We start from the raw sequence: 24,098 nt of genomic DNA on the forward strand, positions 1-24,098 counted from the left end.
TGCACACTGTGCCCTGGTATATGCATCTTTGTACCCATTTCTTGCCTGGGGAGCTGCATGTCTGCATTTCAGTTCACATATTGTATCAGGAAGTACAAATTAGGTAGGTTTGCCTTCAAACGTGAGCTGAATCCAATTTCTCCTCCATTCCTTTGCACTCCTGAGGCAAGAAGTGGTACAGCCCAAACACAGGTTGACCTCCATCATGGCAAGAGCATGGCAGCTATTTACTGGGGAAGGGGACTTGCCATTGGTGTGAATGGAAGGTCAGTGCTTGGGGGAAGAGCACATGCTTTGCAGCCAGAAAGTCTTAGGATCTTCATGTAGGGCTGGGATAGACCCTGGTCTGGAAGTGTAGACAGCCCCTGTCAGTCAGTAATGACCTAGATCAGCTTTTCCCAACCTTTGGGTCTCCAGATGTTCATAGAATAATAGAATCATAGAATAGTAGAGTTGGAAGGGGCCTAAAAGGCCATCGAGTCCAACTCCCTGCTCCAGCAACATCTGGGGACCCAAAGGTTGGGAAAGGCTGAGCTAGAATGATGCACCTATTCATCCTCCTGGAGCAAACAGAAGCTGCGGTCTGAGGGTGCATGCATGTGTGTGTCCCCAGATCAGCACTGTGGCAGAGGCAAAGAGTTAATCCCCTTTCCTTCCACTCTGTCCTCCTGATCAGGGTCTTCCCGTAGTTATTGTTCAGTAAACAAAAAGAGGCATGAAAGGGCCAATCTTGTACGTAATGTCACAACTTGAGCCCCAAGCTCAAGCTTTGATCACTTGAGTCACAGCAGTGGCAGGGAACATTTTTCAGCCTGGAAGCAGCATTCCCTCATGGACAATCTTCTGAGATCCACATGCCAATGGTAGGTAGCGGGGCCAACAGGAAAAGGAGGTTGGACAACAGGCAGTTGAGACTTGTGGCTCCAACACTAGTGGGGCACTGAATCTGCTCTGAGTTTTAGTCTGAACTGAAAGCACCTTGAACAGCTCCCTGACAGTTTGGACTAAAACCTGGAGTGGATTCACTGCCCCACTGACATCAGACCCACCAGCCTCCACTGTCAAGAAGGTGTATCCTCGCCTCCTAATTGGAGCACTCCTGTTTAGGGTTCCAGCTATGTTGTCCTTCTATCTGCTATAAGAGGCTCAAGGAGGGCATTCCATTCCTTTCTCCCTGGTTTTCCAGTTGTTGTTTTTCCATTGAGCAAATCAGCGATGGTTAAGCATGACACTGATTTTGTTTGTATTATAGCTAAGAAGATGGAGCCTCTGTGCCTTTAATCTATTCCAGCTGAAATTCCCTCCAGTATACAACTATTAAAGACATGTGGACCTCAAAAGGTTGTCCATGAGGGAATGCTGCATTCAGGCTGAAAAATGAGCACCGTGGACAGCTCCTTGAAAGTTCAAACTAAAACCCAGAGCAGATTCACTGCCCCACTGACATCGGAACCACCAGCCTCCACTGACAACAGGCTTGACTCTAACCTTTATACATCAATCTACATTTCAGCCATTCAAAAGCCAGAGGGCCCTATCTACAGAGCTTGGAAAAGTTACTTTTTTGAACTACAACTCCCATCAGCCCCAGCCAGCACCATTGCTGTAGTTCAAAAAAGTAACTTTTCCAAGCTCTGCCTATCTACATATAACCCCTCGCCCCCAAATACACTTCTCCATCCAGACATGGAAGAGACATTATTCAGTAGTTCAAGGACACATTCCAGCCATGTGAAAACAATCAAAGAGGGCATGGAGCAGGGCCTCTAAGAAGAGTGGCCTGGGAAAAGATGTGGTCAGGAAGAGTCCTGCAGGCCAGTTAGAGAGGCCTGGAGGACTGCATTTGGTTTTGGGGCCTGAGATTCCTTATCTTTGCCTTACCACCATTTCCCCAGACTTGGGTCTTTCAGCTGCTTCTCACTACCTTCCTTTCTTTCTCTAGCCAGTGGTGCAAGGCTGCTGGGAGCTGGATCTTGCCTCTGCAGGAATTTAATTTTGTAATGAAAATATCAACAAACCCGGAGCAGACAGAAACAAAGTAAGGGGATCCTCCCTCCTTAAAAGAATAAAAAACAGAAGTCAACCCAGCCATGTGCACTATACTTCACTGTTCGCATAAAAAGCACAGAGCAGTGCTCTGTGTGAATTAGGGTACTCTGAACACTTCGTAGTTGAGGAGGGATTTGAACCAGACTTTCCTACATCCCAAACTAACACTCCAGATTGAATAAGTTGGAGGACCAAATTTGCTTTTAAGCAGATGGCCAGAGACCACCCCTATAATTGCCTTCGCCAAAATGTCCATTCCACTCGAACCATCTAATAATTAAGAACATAAGAAGAGCCCTGCTCAGCCAGATGAAAGATCTGTCTAGTCCAGCATCCTGTTCTCACAGTGGCCAACCAGATTTATTTATCTATTTATTTATTGCATTTGTATACCGTCCCATAACTGAAGCTCTCTGGGCGGTTTACAATTAAAAACATTAAAAACAAATATACAAATTTAAAAACACATTTTTAAAAAAGCAGTTTAAAAACACATGCTAAAATGCCTGGGAGAAGAGGAAAGTCTTACCTATGCAAAGCCCACAAGGAAGACCTGAGTGCAAGAGCACTTTCCCCTCCTGTGGTTTCCAATAACTGACATTCAGAGGCATGCTGTCTCTGACTGTGGAGGGAGAACATAGCCATCAGGATGAGTAGCCATTGATAGCCTTATCCTCCATGACTTGGTCTAGTTTTCTTTTAAAGCCATCCAAGTTGGTGGCCATCCCTGCATCCTGTGGGAAACTTACCTATCCTATCCCAATTAGACCTGTAGCCTTGCAGCCAGTAAAGTGCCATGCACCCTTGCTAGTACAATATTTAACAACAACAACAACAACAACAACAAATTATTATTATTATTATTATTATTATTATTCAACACACACTTACTTGGATGTAAGCTCCCAGTAAAGATGCACAGGGCTGGGCTCCAAAATTAGGAAGATTAGAAATTGTTCCTGCACCTTTTCAAGTTTTCTGTTCTTAAATGTTTATAGCAAGAATATGGTAGGAAAAAATGTACAATGCACTTTTAAAATGTTTTTAAAATAGGTTCTTCCTCCATCAGCTGCCCCCCTTCAGCTTCCAAATCCCTGCCATGTATGCCCACCCAAATCCTTCCAGCTGCTAAATTGGCTTTCCTCACCAGTTTGCCCCCTTGCCAGCCCTGTTGGATAAGAAGTGTGTGGGGAACTGATGGGGCACTTACGGTGGGTGCTCCCTGGGAAGATGCACAAAATGATAATCAAAGGTCATTCAATATTGTCAGTTAAATGTTGTGATGCATTTTCTGTATATATGGAGCAATGGGTTAACGAAGAGCCAAATACCAGCATGCTCTGAGAATTAGTGGAAGCAATTGGTAATTTTTCATTTAATATTGGATCACCTTGACACACTCATACCCCATCTTAAGATCACTTCTTGGGGCCCTGCTCAGCCCCTTCTGTCTACCTGACATGCAGAACATTTAGAAGGAGTACTTCTGTGTAGGGATGGGGAAGAAATTCGATGCAGCTCACATTTAAAGCTGAATCTATTAAATTCGCACTTTCCAAAATAGTATGAGAACCGAAACACAGCCAACCTCCAGAATTCTCACTTATCCAAATGTTGCAGTGCAGTTCGCCAACCAATAATATTTATGAAAATGCATATAATAGGGGAAAGGGTGCATAAAATGAATATATTAGTGAAAATAACATACAAAAATGCATTATGGTAGGAGAAATTGCTTGACAAAATGTGTTCGTTAATCAAAACTGCATATAAAAATGTGTCAGTTAGGAGATATTCGCACTAAAATGCTGAAGAACGTGCATGGGGATTTTTTTTAAAAAAAAAAATCACAAATTGCTGCAGAACTGATGTTAAGCTTAGAAAAATGAGAAACTGACAGAACAAAAATTGACCAGTCATTCCATCCCTACCTTTGTGGGTTGGCACAGCACATTCTGCCACGGAAGGAAGAACCTAAAGCTTATCCTATGACATCAGCCGGAAGGGAATCGGGAAACTCTGCAGTTCCTAAGGACATAAGAGGAATCTGGCTGGATCAGACCAAAAGTCCATCTAGTCAAGCTTCCTGTTTCCCACAGCGGTGAACCATATGCTTCTGGGAGGTCCACACCTGTTCTTGAAGACTATAGCCCTCTGCAGTGGTTGCTGCACAGACAATTAGATTCAGCGGCATACTACTGTGTTAGCAGAGTGCCTGGAATAAAGCAGATGGAGTCCAGAGAGAAAAAAAATTGATCATATTTTACTGAGGGAAACAGAACAAGAACATGATATGATAGGAGGAGAAATAAAACAGTTTGTCTTCCTTAGGTCAGGCCTGCTCAGGAGGAAAATCGCTTCTGAACTACGCTTCCCTCTAACTCCACCAGTTGTCAAATCTCAACTGTCTTCCTCTCTGACAGCTAGCTCCCAATTGAGTAGAACCTCTAGCCAATCAAAGTCTGCTGTCAGCCAGATCAATAACAGTATCAACCCCTTAAGTTACTGACTGAATGGTTCCTGCTGTTGTACTTCCAACCTTCTGAAGACTGGGGAGGATCCATATAGCCATCATTCCCTTTATCTCCAACATTCAGACATGAGTGACAATTCTGGCTTAGCCAAACCGCAACACAAGAGGGTGGTATCAACTGGCTTGGAAACGTCAAGATTTTCAGAAGTACAACTTAGTCTTTAGATTAAAAGCCCCAAGGGCGGAGGGACCAAAACCAGCCCAGTGAGGACCCCACATGCTCAGTGGTTATGGAATGCTAACCTTTGGGGGATTTATGGAAAACAGAGTGGGAGGAAGCATAGAAAGATGTCTTATACTACACCTAAACCTTTGGTCCATCTAGCTCAATGTTGCCTACATTCACTGGCCTTGGCTTTCCAGGGGCTCCGGAGAGTACGCTACCTGGTGATGCCAGGTACTTAACCTGGGGCTTTCTGCATGCCAAGTCTGTAGTCTACCACTGAGCTATGATCCCTGAGGGGGAAGATGGAATGAATATCATGAAGGAGGACACAACTGACTGAAAGAAACACCAAAGTTCTCCATGCTGCAACATTTTGTTGCAGGATCCACCTGCCCTGACTAATAGCCATTAATAGATCCATCCTCCCTGCATATGTTTTACCGTTTTTACAAATGTCATCAAGTGGCTATCACTACAAGTGACAGTGAATTCCATGAAAGGACAATGCGTTCTGTGAACACACATAGTCAGTCAGTTGGAGGCTCTGCTTTTGTGGGCTAGGCTGTGAAACTAGTACAGACGTGGGGAACCTCCAATGCAGACCTAATTAGGCCTGGCAGGGGTACTAATTCCCCAAAACTACACCCAACTGTCCCACACCTGACATCATATGATGCCACTCTGATTTAGAGCCCTGATTGCCAGCGGAGGCTGGTGCCCATTGGGACTGGTAGAGTGAAAGAGAGGCCAACAGTAGGTGGAGCCAGAGCCAATGGCAGGTGAAACCAAGTAATTCTGGTTTTGTCCAGGGCTGTGGAGTCAGAGTCAGAGTCGTGGAGTCGGAAGCAATTTTGGGTGGAGTTGGAGTTGGAGTCAATAGAAATGTACCGACTCCAACTCCAGCTTCAAAATAAATTTTGATTGACAAATTTTTTAAAATATAAATTCAAAATGTCAAAAAAGCTTCCCATGAAGTCAGCTGTAGTTGAGCATTTCACCATAACTCAAGACGGAAAACATTTTGTGTGTCAGTGTATGACACAGGACCCAGATGAAGACAAATGCTGTGATGCCAAGATCAGCGCATATTCAGGCAGCGATAAAAATGCTCCTATGAGAGCTTCCAATTTAAAAAGACATTTACAGCCCTTTCCAGGGCTGTGGAGTTGGAAGCAATTTTGGGTGGAGTCGGAGTTAGACAGTAGAAAAATAGAGGAGTCGGAGTCGGAGTCGAAGGTTTGGCGTACCGACTCCACAGGCCTGGTTTTGTCCCCATCCACCTCCCTACTGAGTTCTACAAAGGCAACACCTTGAACTGGATGTAAGTAAGGAGGCTGAGGGCAGGCTGAGCTTGGTGAGGCAGTGCTTCACTCACCCTAAAGGACCAGCATTTACCCTGATTGCCGAGGGCTGTAAATCAATCTAATTGCTTAGAGGTCTTTACATTCAGGCAGTAATAAAAAAATTGTTAAATCAATCAATCAGTCATGCAGAGACCCCTCCATGCATAGAGAAGGCTCCTGCTTCAGAAGTTATGGCCCAATACTGTGATGGCAGGGGATATGGGTGGGTAGGTGGGAGGAACTACACATCATTGGGGAGTGGCTAAAGGTGCAGCACTTTGTGTTTGCCCTCTTGTTGGAGGTAACATCTAAAGAGGGCTTGAGTTATAGTTATAAGGTTGTGCCCAAGGCCACCCCCCCTTGCATGGGACTCCCATGGGATTTGGACACATGCCTCTTTTTTAAAAAGTGTATATTTTCATCCCACCTTGTCATAACCTTAGTTCAGAGCTTGGAAAAGTTGCTTTTTTGAACTACAACTCCCATCAGCCCCAACCAGCATGGCCACTGGATTGGGCTGATGGGAGTTGTAGTTCAAAAAAGTAACTTTTCCAAGCTCTGCGCTTAGTTTTAAAAAAAATCATGGGAGGGGGTAGCCTTGGACACACCCTTGTCACTATGACTCAAGCCCTCTTTAGGTGTTATTCATATACCCAGGCTATCACTGCTCTCTGCAAGTGAGGGAGTCTTGCAGATACTATCTCATCAGGAGGTCTGTTCTGCACAACATAGGAAGTGGACCTTTAGTGTTGTGGCACCGATCCTTTGGAATTCTCTCCCCTTAAATATTAGATATTCAGCTGGTATAGCACAGTGGGGAGGAGAGCCTGGCTGGGAGTCCAGAGTCTGAGAGTTCAAATCCCCGCTCATGTCTCTGGGTGTAAAGGGCCAGCTAAAGATCCCCCCCACAGTGAGTGGCTCAGGGGTTACGTGCCCTGCCACCTGTGCAGCCGCGGGCAAGCTGCATAGTTTCAAGAAGCCCAGTTGCCCCCCCCCCAGCAGGCCCTAGCCAGCTGGGGAGGACTAGCCTCAGAGGAATGGTAAAGCCCTCTGAATACCACTTACCATGAAAACCCTATTCATAGGGTAGCCATAAGTCGGAATTGACTTGAAGGCAGTCCATTTTTTCCAAATATTAGACATGCACCATCTCTGTTATCTTTTTGGTGCCTACTGAAGGCCTTCCTCTTTTAACAAGCCTTTTAAGTAGAGACCTTATCCCAGTATGTCCAGTATCTGTATTGTAATTAAGATGCTTTTAAAGATTATTTTTAGGATGTGTTTTTAAATACTTTTTGTTTCTAAGATTTTTTTTTAAAAAAATACTTTTTTTGGTGTTTTTTCACTTGTTTGCAGCCCTGGGTTCCCTTTGGAAGGAAGGGGAGAGCATAAATTTAATAAGAAATAAATAAAACAAATAAAAAGAGCCTTACAAATACAAACTGTCAAGTACATGCCTATTAGCTACCACACTACATTCAAGATGTTGGTACTGTTCCACAAATCCCTATAGAGCTTGGAACCAGGATACCTAAAAGATTGTCTCATCCCTTGTATACCCAACTGATGACTCTGCTCTGCAGGATAGGTCATCCTGCAGATACCATCTCATCAGGACGTCCATTCTGCACAATGCAGGAATCGGGTGATATTCAGCCAGTGTGGTGTAGTGGTTGAAGTGTAAGACAACGACCTGGGAGACCAGGGTTTGAATTCCCACATAGCCATGAAGCTCACTGGGTGACCTTGGGCCAGTCACTGCCTCTTGGCCTCATGAAAACCCCATTCATAGGATCGCCATAAGTCAGAATCGACTTGAGGGCAGTACATCTACATCGTCTCTATTCAGCAAAATTTTACTTACAGTAGACCTAATGTACGGTGCAATCCAACGTGTATTTACACCCGGCTGAGGAGAGTTGGATATGGTAGACCCCCAGCTGACGTGGCAGGGCCCCAGCTCAGCTGGATTCCACCGGACTCTGCCGGCCCCTCCCCCCCACCTCAGCTGTGGTAGAGCCGGGACCCTGCCAGCTGAACTGCGGGTCCACTGGGGAAGCCCAGCCTGGCGTAAGCTGGGCTGGCAAAAGCCAGCATAAGGCCCAGAAACGGGTGTTCTGGGGAGGTGTCAGATAAGAGGCCAAGAGGCAGGACTTATGCAACATCCAACTCCCATTTGGAGAGCTCCTGTGGGTCCCAATCCAGGCCACATTTACACTGAGAAAAAGGTCAATCTAAGAAAATAATTACAGTGGAAGTCTATGGGGAGTGCTTACTCCCCAGTAGGGGTATTCTCAAGAGCTAGCTTTTACTGTCTGGTCCCCACACGCAGCTCCTGGCTGAGCTTGCATTCCACCGGCCCAGAGGCTCCCAAGTGGCTGCCACAGACTTTCCCGCCAGCTCCTCCTCCACCAGCACCCTTTCCGCCAGCTTCCCTTGAATTGGATTGCTCTGTCCGTCATGTTCATTCATTTCAATGGGCCTTTCGTATGGTGGCATCAACCCTTTCACATTTCCTTCTGTTACATATCAGACAGGTGCCGCCTTTACTGACTTTTCAGCAAGCCTTTTAAGTGGAGATTTTTTTATCCCAGTCAGTATCTGCATTGGATTTAAATTATGTATTCTATTGTTTTAATTATTTTTCTATATGCAATTGTTTTTACCATTTATATGTATGTATACATTTATAAAATTTATGCACCACTTGATTGTAAAAAAAACCCTCTAAGCAATTTACACAATACATTAATATTGATAAAACAGTTAAAAGCAAGGAAGTAAAAACATTTTTAAAACAATTTAAACCACAAGAGACTAAAACAAAAAAGTTACACAGATCAGCATCTATGCATCTGGATAGACTTGCCTAAACAAAAAGGTTTTAAGCAGGCACTGAAAGGAATACAGCAAAGGCTCCTGCCTGATGTCAATAGGCAGGGAGTTCCAAAGAGCAGTTGCTGCTACATGAAAAGAACTATTTCTTACAAGTGCAGAACGGATATTACATGACACCTGCAACAGTGCTGCAGATCAAAGGGCTCAAGTGAGCACATACGGAGTAAGGTGGTCCTGCAAGTAAACAGGTTCCAAGCTGTTTATATATGCATGGGTGTGTCTTTATTTGATTGTGAAATCACTTTGAGATGCTTCATAGGAAGCCATTCATAAATTTTAAAAAATCGGACATTAAAAAGCAATGTGATTGTATAAAACCTTTTTTTTTTTAAAAAGTAAAAGCAGAGGAGTAAACAGCAACTCCCTCCTCAACACCAACTGAAGGTGCTGAGAGTTGTAAGGAAACCCTTATTCCCATCACAGAGCTGCAGTTCACAAAGTTTGCTGGGAAGAGGAATTGATTACTAAACTATTCTGGTAACTGTTGCTCTGCAAAGGGAATAAGGTATCCTAATAACTTTCAGCACCCTTAATAAACTACAGTTCCCAGGATTCTCGGGGGGGGAGAAGCCACGACTTTTTAAAGTGGTATCATACTGTTTAAAATGTATAATGCTGATGGGGAGTCAGAGCCCTAAGGACTAGAAACTTATGTTTGCATGATACTGAATCCTGTGACCACTAGCAATGTCTGCACTTTTATGGTGGGATCACAGCACCATTTAAGAATACTTATCATTGCACAGGCTGTACATGAAGAACGATAATTTGGGTGGGTACATTCTCTGCTCATCCCCGCCCAGAGCTTCAGCTGAGCTATCTTCAACATCCTTCCAGAACCCTGACACTTGCAATGGCATTAAATCTTACCCCATTATAAATATTCCAGCTTTGCACAAGAGACGTCATTGCAAAAGTCTGCTCTCTCCCACTCCAGCTATGTCTGCTTACATTTACCAAACTGGGTGAATGGATTTGACAGTATTTGAAGTACAGTGATTTTACAACCCCTTTGAAATGCATTACGTTTTGATCCTCCAGGAGCCAAAATTAGAGAATGCATTTGTATCCAAGTTCAGTTTCCCAGCTGGTTTCGCCAGAATTTAGTCATGTTTACGGTAAAAATTTAAAAGAAACCGAAGGCACAGCTTGAAAATGGTGGTGGGGTTGTTGCTTTGATATGTGTTCCTTCATATATATATATTTAATCTCCTTGAGTTTGGTCTGCAATTAGATGATAATTTGTATCGGAATGATATAAACAAACCTGGATTGGATGACAATATGAAACAGGCAAATAGGTACACGCACACTGTTTGAAACCTGTCTAGTATTAAAGCTATTTACATGTGTGGTTCAACCACTTCAGACATGCTGTTTCAATAAAGGAGAAAAGCTGGGATCATTTCCTTCGAAAGTTTCAAATGTACATGTTTACAAATTTGTACTGCACACTAATATGTAAACAGATAGTATTGGAAACAGATGCATGCACACACAGTATCGATCTTTTGTTTCTTTTGTTATCAATCATATGCGCCAGATCTGAACCTTACATTTCAAGCAGTATTATACCACTCTACATGGTCATGGCTTCTCCCAAAGAATCCTGGGAACTGTAGTTTGCTAAGGGTGCAGACAGGAGACCCTTATTCCTCACAGAGCTAACGTTCCCAGAGTTCATTGGGGAAAGGGATTGAAACTACTCTGGAAATTGTCTTCCAGCATGTGTCCTTGTCCTTTCCTGCTGATTGCAGCCAATCAGAGTGAAAGGTGAGTCGGCCACAGAGAAGACTCTTCTTAGCAGCTAATACACACATCCCCCTTTCATGCTGATTGTCTCCTATAGGTGTCTTGTTGTGGGAGAAGGCACACACAGGAAAGACTGAAGAGTGCAGAGATGACTATGGAGAGCAAGCGAGTGGCAGAGTTTGCAGAGGGGAAGTGTGGACAAAGCCAGGATGACGGGAGATGCGGGGAAGTGGAAAAGGAAGGAAGGGGAGGGGAAAAGTTGGGCTGAAGGAGGGTGCTCTCTCTCTGCAGAGCCTGGAAAAGTTCCTTTTTTGAACTACAACTCCCATCAGTCCCAGCCAGCATGGCCACTGGATTGGGCTGATGGGAGTTGTAGTTCAAAAAAGGAACTTTTCCAAGCTCTGTCTCTCTGCCTGTATCTCTGCTGCATGTCCTCCAGTTTGTTTGTTTGTTAACAAGGACCTCATTCTCAACCCAGAAGCAAAAAAGGGAGGCGAGGGGGATGATGTGTGTTTTTTTCCCAGCCCAGAGCCAGGAGGAGGGGAGGAAGAGGAAATGAGAGAAAAAATGCATTCAAAGGAATTGGGGAATAAGTGTGTGTGAGAGGGAGAGAGAAATGGTGTTTCAGCTTTTAAATATGTGTGTCACGCATGATAAGGTGAAATGCAAATGAATATGCCTAAGAATGTATGAATGTGTGTGTGTGTTATACAGCCAACACCAAAAGTCAGGATCAGGAATTTCAGTGCTTAAGTTTCCTCCTAAAGTTCATAAGCTCTGCCCAAATGCAATTGCTCTGAGTCTTAGGGTGCAACTTGTATTTACACCGGCTGAGGGGACTTGGATATTGTGGACTCCTGGCTCCACCGGCAAGGTCCCGGCTCTGCCAACACAAGCCCCTCACCCCAGCTCAGAAATGGCAGAGCTGGGACCTTGCCAACTCAGCTGGGGATCCATTGGGGAAGAGGTGCTGGTGGAAGGCCCCAAAAAGGGGTGTTCCAGGTGTGTGTCAGAGGAGGGGCTGAGGAGGGGACTTATGCAACATCCAAGTCCCACTTGGAGTGCTCCTGGATGTCCTGATCAAGGCCAAAGTTACACTAAGAAAAAGATCGGTCTAAGAAGATAATGACAATGGAAGGCTATGGGGAGTGCTTACTCTGTAGTAGGGGTATTTGTGACAACCAGCTTCTAATTTCCGGTTCCTGCAACAAGCACTAGGCTGAGCCTGTGTTCAGGTGGCCCAGAGGCTCCTGAATGGCAATTGGATGCTATGGACTTTTCTGCCAGTTCCTCCTCTGCCAGTACCCCTTCCACTGGCTTCCCATGAGTTGGATTGTTCTGTTAGTATGGAAGCCAAGAAGGGAAACTCAGCAAAGGAAGTTCCTTACCTTACAGCATGATGATAATAAAAACAAGTCTGAATGGGCTCTTTTTCTAAGATTTTGACACTGCATTCAGTAATTCAACCAATATCTCTGACAGTGAGAAAGGACAGTCAATTAGTGACAGTGGCAGAGGAGCAGAAAGCAGTATTCAACACGGGCCAGATTATTCTATAATCTTACAAGGGGGGAATTATGAGGGGGCATGGCAATGACTATTATGAAGGGACCCTACACTTCTGAATTTGCCATTATACTACTGCTGATAAATCTGGAGAGGGTATGCTACTGGATAAACCAGGGGAAGCCAATGTGTTACCTTCCAGATATTGTCGAACTACAACTCCCATCATCCCTGACCACTGAGCAATCTGGCTTGGGTTGATGGGTTTGTACTCTACAACATCTGGAGGGCATCATGTCAGCTACCCTAGGTATTGCAAACTGACTTTTCCCCCCATTGGATCTCCCAAGGAATGACGCCAGTTGATCTTTAGCATGTTGGACCAAGGAAAAATGTAATTGTTTCAGATGGAAGTGCTTAGATTGAAGTAAAGGGAGTTCTCTTGGTACAATGGATTGAAGTCCATATATTATGGGGAGCAAAATTGACTGATAATGTGCTGAGGATGACATCGTTGCTTTTTGGCTTCCCACCTGCAGTTCACACAGCTGATTTTCCACTATACACCTCATGTTTTATAGCTGCTTCATAACCCATTCCTCTGCTTTGACCTGCTTCAAAACAGCCTCCAATTGATATCCGTAAGTTATACAAAATGTCCTGGGAGAAAAATCCTACCTTTGAAATGTAGTAGAATCAGTATTTCAGATTCTGTAATGGATATTGTGTGTGTGTTTTTTTTTAAAAGTTACCATTTTCAAACACTGCAAATTAAATTAAATTAAATGCAAATGTTGTTTATTTTGTCTGTTAAAAAAATCTCAGTTTACCAGAACTTAAACTAAAAAGGTCAGTTTTATTTTTTAAAGGTTAAGGAACGGAATTAAGAAAAGCCAGAGAAAAGGAAGAACACCATCTGATCAGGAGTAGGGGAACGCAGTTGAAAATACATAGCCACTTATATTTCACTCTTTCTGCAAAAGGAGCTTTTATACATTACACACATGGACACATAACAACCAGCCTGATGAGTATTTCTTCAAGGGAAAAATGGCTCACGGAAGAAATGCTGTTGAGGAGCAATGTCAGGAGGAAGGGGTACTAAACCCCTTTCTCTGCCTGGTGCTTCTCTGTTCCAAATCATTGCAATGGAAGCAGACTTCCTCATGCTTAGTGTGGCATGGGTACCACTGGAGATGGGGGGCTGGGGGCAATTTGATTCAGTTCACATTTAAAGGCAAACCTCCCTAATTCTCACTTTCTGAAACAATATAACTAAAATGAGGTCATCCTTCAAAATTCGCACATGGTCAAATTCGCACTTTTCCAAATTTTACAATGCAGTTCTCCAACCAAGTAATGTGTACAGAACTGCATGTATGATACTAAGGTGTGTATTAAAATGCATGGATTTGTGAAAATACGAGGGCTGTGCACAACCCCCTATCTGCCCAGTGGCTTTGATCTGGGGGGGGGGACGCATCAGGCAGGCAGGAAGCTGAACCTGCCTTCTCCCAGAAGACACAGCCTGTGAGCTGAAGTAGATCTTGGCCTTTTTGTGGGATTTTCCTGCCCTGCCTGGCTCTCTTTCTTGCCTGATGCCCTGCCCCCTGACAGCCACAGATTGCTCTGGGTCATCCAACCCAAGCCATAGCAATCCGTGGCTGTCTGAACCCGACTTGTCTGACACTCAAGAACCTCTGAATAGGAGCACAGCCCTAAATAAGACCATACAGAAATGCATTCTATCAGGCAAAATTGGTTTGCAAAAATGTGTATGTTAGGTAAAATTGCATACAGAGACGTGGAAATTAGGAGAAATTTACATTTAAATGCTGCTGAATTTTCATGAGGTCTTTTTTTAAAAAAATCACGTGAACTTAAGACTGGAAAAATTAGACAATTAAAGAAACTGAAAATGACAGGTTCACCCATCCCTAGCACAGACCCACTGAAATCAACAGACTTAAAGTAGTATCTCTTCACATTAAGTTCCTTTGGTTGCATTGAGCCCAACTATACATAAAACAGAAGCCTGGATCCACCCCATTTTGTCCCCCCCTTCTTCTTCTTGCCAAGTTTCAAGAAGGTTTGCCAGGGTAAACATGTACCTGGAACCAAAGGCTGAAGTTGGACCTCAAGATTAATGAACTCAAAAGGGAGCTGTTGGTCCAGAGAAGACTGAGAGAATTATGGTGTCACTGCCAGTCCCTCTGCTGGATTATTGTTTGCAGCTGGATCTTCCCCTTCCTCCTAAGCAATGGAGACTGGTGCCTCCAATGTCAGCGGGGCAGTGAATCCACTCTGCGTTTTTGGGTAGAGACACACTCTCTGGTCTGTTTGTTCCAGTGCGTCTCCACCTCTCTTTTCTGAAAATGGGCACACAACATTAGTCAAACCGCACCACTTTTTACTGTTAAGCCTGGTAGGATCAGCTCAAGTGTTGTTTTTTAAATTCAGCTTTAAGAAGATTTTGCAATTGATTAGCAGATCAACCCGTTGCCCTTCCAGGTGTAGCCAATGGAACTGCTTTGCTGTAGATGACTAGTGTGCTCACAGCCTTGGTCTGGACATTCAAGGAGCTGTCCAAGGTTCTGAAACCTATAGGTTCTTTCCACATAGACCCTTTGAGATAGAGCCATTTGGCAGCTAAACAGGCACAGCACTGGAGACACTGGGCTTCCTGTCAGGTCCACTGCTGCTTTTGCTCCTGAGCAGGGAATGATGGGGAATAATCAAGAATCTAGGCAGAACTCAGAATGGGATTAGAGGCATTCTTTGGTGGCCCAGGCAAGGTATCCCTGAGATGAGGCTTTTCAGGGTGCCTTTGAATAACTGTGGGCTCCTCTATTCGGAGCGAGGTTCTCTGCAGGGCCCAAGCCCCTTCCTCCAAAGAGGACTCTCCAGGGTCTGGGTTGGATAGGAACCTGGCAAACTGTGGAGTAGAAGGATATGGCTGGATGAAAATGTAGAATGGAGAAGGGGCATGCAGTGAAATGATTAGGTACTTCCTTCCCTTGTCATTTCAATGCTGAAAACAAGACTGCAAAGGATTATTGAAATAATGTATGTGAAATAATATTCACTAACAGGCAAAAAACCTTGTGGTTTAAGAACGTACCTATAGCCAACAAATACTTCTATCAAATGTTAAAAAGCAGGGAAATTGGGCAGCTATGGTGCATGCACCAGGGGAGCAGGAGACCTGACCTCCTCTCTGAGATATTGTGCTACCATACAAATTTGTAAAAATGCAAACACCATTTGGGTTGGTCTTTTACAGTCCAATCCAGTTCCTGTGTAGCTTGGAAGAATTTAGTATCATTCAGTTCAATGCTAAATTTCTTAAATTAATTAAAAATCAGCCAGGCCTTTTTTAAATGTTTAAACTGCAGAAGATGAAAGTCAGAGTATGGGGCAAGGTCAGTAATAGGTACTCTGTGAACATGGCTGATTTTTAATTAATTTCAACAGATTGTGAGAACTCTGACAGAAAAAAGTCCAAAAGGGGTCTGTGTTTCTCTCTCTCTCTTTTTACATTTTGAACTCTCAATTCTCTCTGACTGTTTGTCAAATTTTATGAAAATTTAGAGGGTTGTTAAGCAAGTGTTTCTGAGTTCAGAACTATAAGGTTTATAAGAAAATGAGTTTATGGGAAGCATCAGAATGGCATGGGGGTATTTTCATTTTAACATTGCGGAATGTCAGGAATCCATGCTGACTATAGTATATAGCCATTCTCCTGGCTATATAATATGGGAAGGACCATAGCTGCATCTGCTTTGCATGCAGAATGCCCTTGGCTCAGTCCCCAAAATCTTCAGATAGGACAGGGAGAGATCCTTGTGTGAAACCCTGGGGATCTGCTGCTGGTCAGTTGAGACAATGCCATGCTAGATGGACCAGTGCTGCCCTAGGCTCCTGCTGGGAGAAGGGCGGGATATAAATAAATAAATAAATAAATAAATAAATAAATAGCTTAGCAAGTGGAGCTTCCTGTGTTCAGGGAAAGACCCATAGGTCTGTGGTAGAGAACCTGCTTTGCATGCAGAAAGTTCCATGTTCAATCCCTGGCATCTCCAGGTAGGGCTGGGGTAGACTCCTGCCGGAAACCCTAGAGAGCTGCTGCCAGTCAGGGCAGACAATACTGAGCTAGGTGGACCAACACAGACCAAGGAGACCACCTGGAAACCATATGTAAGCTGCCTTGGGATTCATGAACAAAGAAAGGGGGGTATAAATGTAAAAATAATAATAAATAAACATAGAAAGCTGCCTTGTACTGGATCAGACCATTGGTCCATCTACTCAGTATTCCACTGTTCTTCAACCTTGGGTCCTCAGTTGTTGGACTACAACTCCCATCATTCCCAGACAGCATGGTCAATAGCCAGGGATGATGGGAGTTGTAGTCCTTCAACATCTGGGGACCCAAGTTTGAAGAACACTTGACAGCAACTTTTCAGGACATCAGACAGGATCATCTCCTAGCCCTAACTGAATATGCCACAGGGATTGAATCTGGAACCTCATGCATACAAGGCAGGTGCTCTAACATTAAACTCTGGCTCTTCCCTTAGAGTGACCAATGGCCTCACTAGGTATAACGCAGCTTCCTATTTTATTAAGCACTTTCCTAAGCACTTTCAACACTCAAATGCAACATAGTAGTATTGTGGTGGTGGTGATTACTACTACTACTAGTAGTAGTACAATTACTATTAGTACCTCTTTGAGTCCCATCTTCTGGTCCTCCCCAGAAAGGATTTGACAAGTTTTCCTTAACAGAAAGCCTGACAATTTGTGACTCATCAAGCTAAACACAGCTCACCAACCATTAATTGTGTCCTGCCAGGCACCACTTAATAAAGTTCAAGGCTGGATGCAGAAAACAAAACAAAAAAAACCCCCCAGGAGGTTACCTGAGCCCCTACAAAAAATTCTGGAGCCTGACATGGTTTTCTGATAGCTTTAGGGAGACTCTGCTACAGCTGCCAATGCTAGAACAATGTGCAAGCAAAACATCCTCTTCAGTGCCAGCATCCTCTTCAGCTATCTGGCAGCAGGAGCCTCAAATTGGAATCCCTCTGCTCAGCCAGTAGGAGGGAGCTGCAAGCAGTTTAAAGCCGGGATACAATGCCCTAGTGCACAATCTTCCTAGCCCTGGGAATCAGGTGATCTGAAACAGCCAATCTCATGGCACCCCCTGTTATAAAATTCACCAACTTGTTCCATTTGTTCCTTTTGGGCATCTCACCACTGCAGGAGGCCATTAGGCTATTCTTTTGTATCACCAACCTATTTGAGTGTCTTGACAATTAGGGGTGGAGAAGGGGGTTGCTTTGTTATTAAAATCACATTTGTTTACGTTATTGATGACTTAAAATCACATTTGTTATTATTTTACCTTTTTTAAAAAAAAATACTTATTTTCAGATTTCTAAACCTTTTCACAATCAAAAGCTACCAAAAGTGGTGTACAATAAGATAAAAAAGACATAAAAGATTTGTTGTTATGTGCCCTCAAGTCAATTACTAGTTATGGTGACCCTATAAATCAGCAACCTCCAATAGCATCTGTTGTGAATCACCCTGTTCAGATCTTATAAGTTCAGGTCTGTGGCTTCTTTTATGGAATCAATCCATCTCTTGTTTGGCATTTTTCTACCGCCTTTTGTTTTTCCCAACATGATTGTCTTTTCTAGTGAATCATGTCTTCAGACTCAATAAACGAAAAGCAATAAAACCATTTCTGCAATTGGATAATTAATATTCTAGAAAAATGACTTGGGTCACACTACAGGGTAAGCCTTCTTAAACAAAAATACCTTCAGGAGCTGCCCAAATATTAAAATGCTAGGCACTTGTCTAATTTCAGCTGGTAACTGATTCGAGAGGGCTACAGCTGCAACACTAAATGCCTGGTTTCTAGTATAGGATATGCATAACTCTGGGGCATACGATACTCTCTGTAGTGACCCATCTGAGGAGCCCAGTTGACAGGCAGGGATATATGGGGCAAGGCAGTGCCTTAAGTCCTTTCATTTACTTTTTTGTCACTAGTAATAGCAGCAGTAGCAGCAGAGTTGACTTCAGTGGCTAACTCCTGGCAGCTGCCATTTTATTTACCCAGAATTCACTAAAAGTTGAACTGATTGGCTCTCATTGGCAGCCACCTTCCCCCCTTTCTGGAATGCCCCAGAACAACAGGATGATCTGTGGCATTCTGGGACGGTGCCCAACAACATCAGCTGCTACAGCTAGAGAAAGTTAACCCCCACCTCACTCTGAAATGAATTATGAAGGGGTACAACTCGAAAGAGATAACAAAAATGAAGCCATTTTTTATTTATGGCAGAAACATTTGTAATGGCTGAAAGCTGGACCCAAGGGACCCTGTTTCGTTCACTTGTTTGTTCAGTTTTACTCATGAGAGATAAGGCTATCAATGGCTACCAGTCATGGTGGCTATATGTTATCTCAATATCAGAAGCAGCATGTTTTTGAATACTTGTTGCTGAGGAATGTGGGAGAGGGTTATTGTGCTCATGTCCTGTTTGTGGGCTGCCCAGAGACATACTGTAGAAGCAGATTACTGAACTAGATAGGCCTTTGGTCTGATCTAGCAGGGCTTGTCTGTTCTTGAGATGCACACCCTACTGACAGTAAGAGATCCTGGGACACACCTGCCTGATTCCAACCATTTCCCCTCCAGCACTGTTTGCTAAAGGGTAAATGCTGAAAAGACCTCTTTCAGCAACCAACTTGCAGTCGGTGGGCTGTCTGCAGTGGGTGTGAAGATAAGCTGAAACTGGTGAAGAATTGTCTGTTATCTCAACCTGCCCAGAAGCCATATGTTCTACAGCAGGGGTAACCAACATGGTGCCCTACAAATGTTTTGGATTACAACTCCCAACATTCCAGACCATTGGCCATGCTGACTAGGGTTGATGGGGATCTGGAATGCACCACGATGGCTGCCCCTGTTCTCAAGGCCCATGGAATCACATCACAGATAAGTTCTGCTTTTCCCCCTGATGTTTTCATTCAGATCTCATCTTTTAGCAGGCCATGATCTCTGCAACAATTTCCTTAGTTGCCTTACCAAACAGCTGTTAACACTTAGCAGCCAATCAGCTCAATTTGGCTCACCTGTGTGAGTGATTTTTGACAGATCCATCTGCTTTAAGTCAACTTTGTGAGTAAAACAGACTAGAGATCCAAAATATTTCCCCATGCTAAGTGTAATGAAAACAGGATACACACCCTTCCCTGGAAGATCTAGATTTGTTTTTAATTTTTTTTTTTAGGAGCTGAGGCCAATTTCTGCCATTCTTGCTATAAACACCTCAAAAGCCTGGAGCTAAGAAGAATTTCTTTCTTTCTAAATCCTTTTTTATCTCTACCATCATCCCTTCACCCTCAGGTAAATGGAAATGGACTGCCTTCAAGTTGATCCTTATGGCGACCCTATGAATAGGGTTTTCATGGTAAGCGGTATTCAGAGGGGCTTTACCATTGCCTCCCTCGGAGGCTAGTCCTCCACAGCTGGCTAGGGCCTGCTCAGCTTGCCACAGCTGTACAAGCCAGCCCCTTCCTTGTCCGCAACTGCCAGCTGGGGGGCAACTGGGCTCCTTGGGACTATGCAGCTTGCCCACGGCTGCACAGGTGGCAGGGCATGTAATCCTTGAGCCACTCACTGTGGGGGGGGATCTTTAGCTGGCCCTTTACACCCAGAGACATGAGCGGGGATTTGAACTCACGGACTCTGGACTCCCAGCCAGGCTCTCCTCCCCACTGTGCTATACCAGCTGTGTTTGATAATATTAAATACAGTAATACCTCAGTTAACAAAGTAGATACGTTCCTGGACGTTACTTCTTTAACAGAAACTTTGATACCAGAGGTAGGAATAACATAGATCGAATAGGGATAGGTTCCTACACCTGCTCATAGATGGTGTGGCAGCTTCAACAGGGGCTTTAAAGGGTGCCTAACTGGCACCCACACCCTCTCCCTCTCCCTCTCCTCTGAATCCTATTGGATCCTTCACTCCCCATTCCTGGGAGAAAGCAAGAGATCTCTTTAATGCAAAGCAAACACACAGGCTTATCAGTTTCACTCTAGCAAAGCAAAGGCACAGGCTTATCAGTTCATTGACAGCAAAGCAAAGGCACAGGCTGGTCAGTTTCATCTTAAAGCAAAGGCACAGTCTGGTCAGTTTCATCTTAAAGCAAAGGCACAGGCTGGTCAGTTTCATCTTAAAGCAAAGGCACAGGCTTGGAAGTTTATCCAAAGCAAAGCAAAGCTGGTCAGGTTCACCTTCACTCCTGGAGGATTCATTAACTGAGGTGTTACTGTATATGTAAGACAGCAAATACTAACATTTGGTTGGCCAGTTTAAATACATATAAAAAAATCCAACCCTGCCTCCACTCCCATACCTATGGGCACATGTGTGGGTGTATTTTTGCTTTATAGGCAGCCAGTGGTGGCTGGTGGCTCCATGTCACTGTGGTAGTGGAATCTGCTCTGGGTTTTAGTCCATACTTTCAAGGAGCTGTCCCTTCCTCCCATTACATATCAGACAGATGCCATCTCTATTGTCTTTCTGGCATCTATTGAAGACCTTCTTTTTTCTACAACAAGAAGGACCTGGAAGATCAGGGTTCAAATCCTGACTCAACCATGAAGCTCACTGGGTGACCTTGGGTCAATCAGTCTCTCAGCCTAATCTACCTCACAGGGTTGTTGTGAGGATAAAATGGAGGGATAGGAGAACCATGTATAACACTTTGAGCTCCTTGGAGGAAAAAACGGGATGTAAATGTAATAATTAATGAATAAACAAGCCTTTTAAGTAGAACTTTTTATCCCAGTCTGTATCTTTTTTTGATTTGATGTAGTTTTTTACATTTTTTTAAAAAAATGTTTCTTCATATGAAATTATTTTTTTTAAAAAAAATCAGTTGTTTTATATATGAAATTGTGCTATTGTTTTTCTTGTGAAATCACTTTAAGATGTTTTAAGGGAAATGACTAGCAAATAAATTAATACAATTTAAGATCAATAAATAAACAAAACGAGAGGCAAATATCCCTCCCCACACTTCAAAAGCTAAAGAACAGAATACAGAAAAAATGTATCAAATGTAGGTGAAATGTGAAGGGTTTCACCTTGTGCTAAGAAGCTTTAAATGCTGGGGCCAGGCATCTCTCATCCAACAAGGTATTCCAAAGTTGAGAAACCCCTGCAGTAAAGGTTTAAAGAACCCTAAGCAGGGAGAACAGGAGGGGCTTATCAACACACTGAGCAGGCAGACTGCTCACCGAGTGACAGTCTTCCTCACTGTGGTGAGATGCACTGCCTTTCTATTTAAATCAAAGTCATTATTTCTAAACTTACATATGAGCTGTGCCCTGGCTCTGGCTGAATCCCAGCTCACAAACCAAATTGAGTCAATTTGGGTCGACCCAGGATTTAGCCACAGTGGGTTGAAGCAGCCCTGGATCACCCTAGGTCACATCGGGACCACCCAGAGCAATCTGAGGTGGTCAAAAGGGGGGGTTGGGAGGTGAGGAAAGGGGGTGAGAAGGATATGCACACATGCACATATGTGTGTCTCCTTTCCTCCCCTTCCAGACCACTTGTCTACTTAGTGTTTTAAATCCAAATTAAAGACTGTGCAACACCCTTGATTCTGTTCCAGACCCAGATCCAGGTTGGGATGGCATTTTGTATCAGATCAGGGTCACTCTAAAACACTGGATCAGGCCCTGAATTTCCAGGGGGGGGCTTGTACTGCCCTACTCAATGCATATAAATTAACATATGAGACTGCTGTGTTTTGTCTTCTTCTTTGGTGATGCATTTCTTCTTTTTTCAGCCAATCAAAAGTGAACACTCTAGGAGAAACCTGCTGCATTCCTGTGTTAGGAGCTCTGTACAGCCCCGTTCAATAAACTTGTCAGCAGCACCTGTATAGAGCCTGAATTGAGTACACAAGGGATCAGCAGACACCACAGAAGCCAGTATCCATTCTGCAAGCAATCCACGGGAGCTAACGTAGTCCCAAAGAACAAGGTGCCTTGAAATGTTTTTCCTCTGATAGACAGAAGACTTTTAGCAAATAATGGCTCATTTTCTAATCACGGGAAATACATTTGGGGTGCTGGTCATTTCTGAAGAGTTTGAAAGTGGATATGTCTTTGGCAGGTAAAGACATGAAAAAATGATTTCAAGATAATTAGTGGCTTTAACCTCCCCCCTCCCCAGGACCCTCATGTATGTAGTCAGAGGGAAGCATTTCCTCCTCATTCCTAGTAATTGTAGCTGGTTGGCTTAATCTAATGGTTCACAGTTTGACAGCCATATGGCAACAAGATATACCTGTCATAAGCACTGAGTTATCTGTTCCCATCTGAACAAAATACACCTGTATGTGTTTTTCTGAAGAGCATTTCCACAAGACAGAACCAATTTGAGCTTTATTAAGCTGCTTTGAGTACTTCTGCATTTTATTTTTGATGATTTGCTCCAGTGATCACACAACAGCATGATGCATTGTCTGCAATATATTCAGAGCAGCGCTTTTGATCAGCACCTAATAGCTTGGAGCTGTTGTTTATAGGAGCCCTGGACCAGACTTCAAGAAGTCAGGGTTCAAGGCATTTGTGGTTCTCAAACTAGCTTTTCTTTGGGATATTTCACTTGCAGCGGGGATGGGGAAGCTCTGGCCCTCCAGATGTTTGCTTGACTACAGTCCTCATCATTCTTTACCATTAGCCATGCTGGCTGGGACTAATAGGAATTGGAGTCCAATTCTGGGGAGCCATAGGTCTCCTTCCCTGATTTACAGAGAGAGAGGAGGATTCTCTTGGGGCATAGATTTTACTACTGCAATGCTCTCTCTCACACACACAAAACTGCAGCAAGTACTCACAGAATGACTTATTCTAGTTAGTATCCCATTACCTCTAGTATTATTAACATTGCTGATTAGGAATGGAAGGATCTGTCAATTTCAGTTCTGTCAATTTGTCATTTTTCCAGTCTCAATTCAGTTCTCTGCATTTCAGCAACAATTTGCGATTTATTTTTAAATCCTCATGAAAGTCCTTCAGCATTTTGGTGTGAATTTCTCCTAAGAAACACATTTTTGTATGCAGGTTTGCAAGCAATTTCTACTAATATAATTCATTTTTGTATGTGATTTTCACTAATGCATTCAGTTTTATACACACTTCCCCCTAATATATGCATGTTTGTAAACTTTGGTTGGCATACTGCATTGCACACTTTGAGTAAGTGCAAATTTTGAAGGATAGCTGTGTTTTGGTTCTCATATTGTTTTGGAAAGTGCAAATTTGATAAATTCAGCTTAAAATGCAAACTGAACCAAATTTCCCCCCCCATCCCTACTGTTGATACTTACTAGTACTACCACTATTACTTTTGCTAGGACATTTGAACTTTCCATTCTTTAATAAATGAACTCCAACATGCAATTGCTCAATTAGAACACCATGGGAAGTTTGATTCTGTTAGTTTAGGCCTGAACTGAGACAATGGTTTCATCTTTACAAGTGTTAATTAAGCTAACGAAGCTCCCCTCAGAGATGCACTTGGCCTCTATGGTGTGGATTTTTGAAAGGGATTTTTTTTAAAGAAGAAAACATGTATCTTGTGTGAATTGCCTTTTCTTGAATAAGGCTTTAGCTATGTTACAAAATATAACTCTGTTTAATTGTTTTATTAGTCTCTGTAACTTGCCTTTTTAGCAGTTGCTAATGTTGCTGCCTTTGTTAGTTTTAATCATTTTAGTTTGTTGTATTTACAGTGTTTTTATTG

The sequence above is a fragment of the Rhineura floridana genome, chromosome 16 (assembly GCF_030035675.1).
Source record: "Rhineura floridana isolate rRhiFlo1 chromosome 16, rRhiFlo1.hap2, whole genome shotgun sequence".
Taxonomy (NCBI): Eukaryota; Metazoa; Chordata; class Lepidosauria; order Squamata; family Rhineuridae; genus Rhineura; species Rhineura floridana.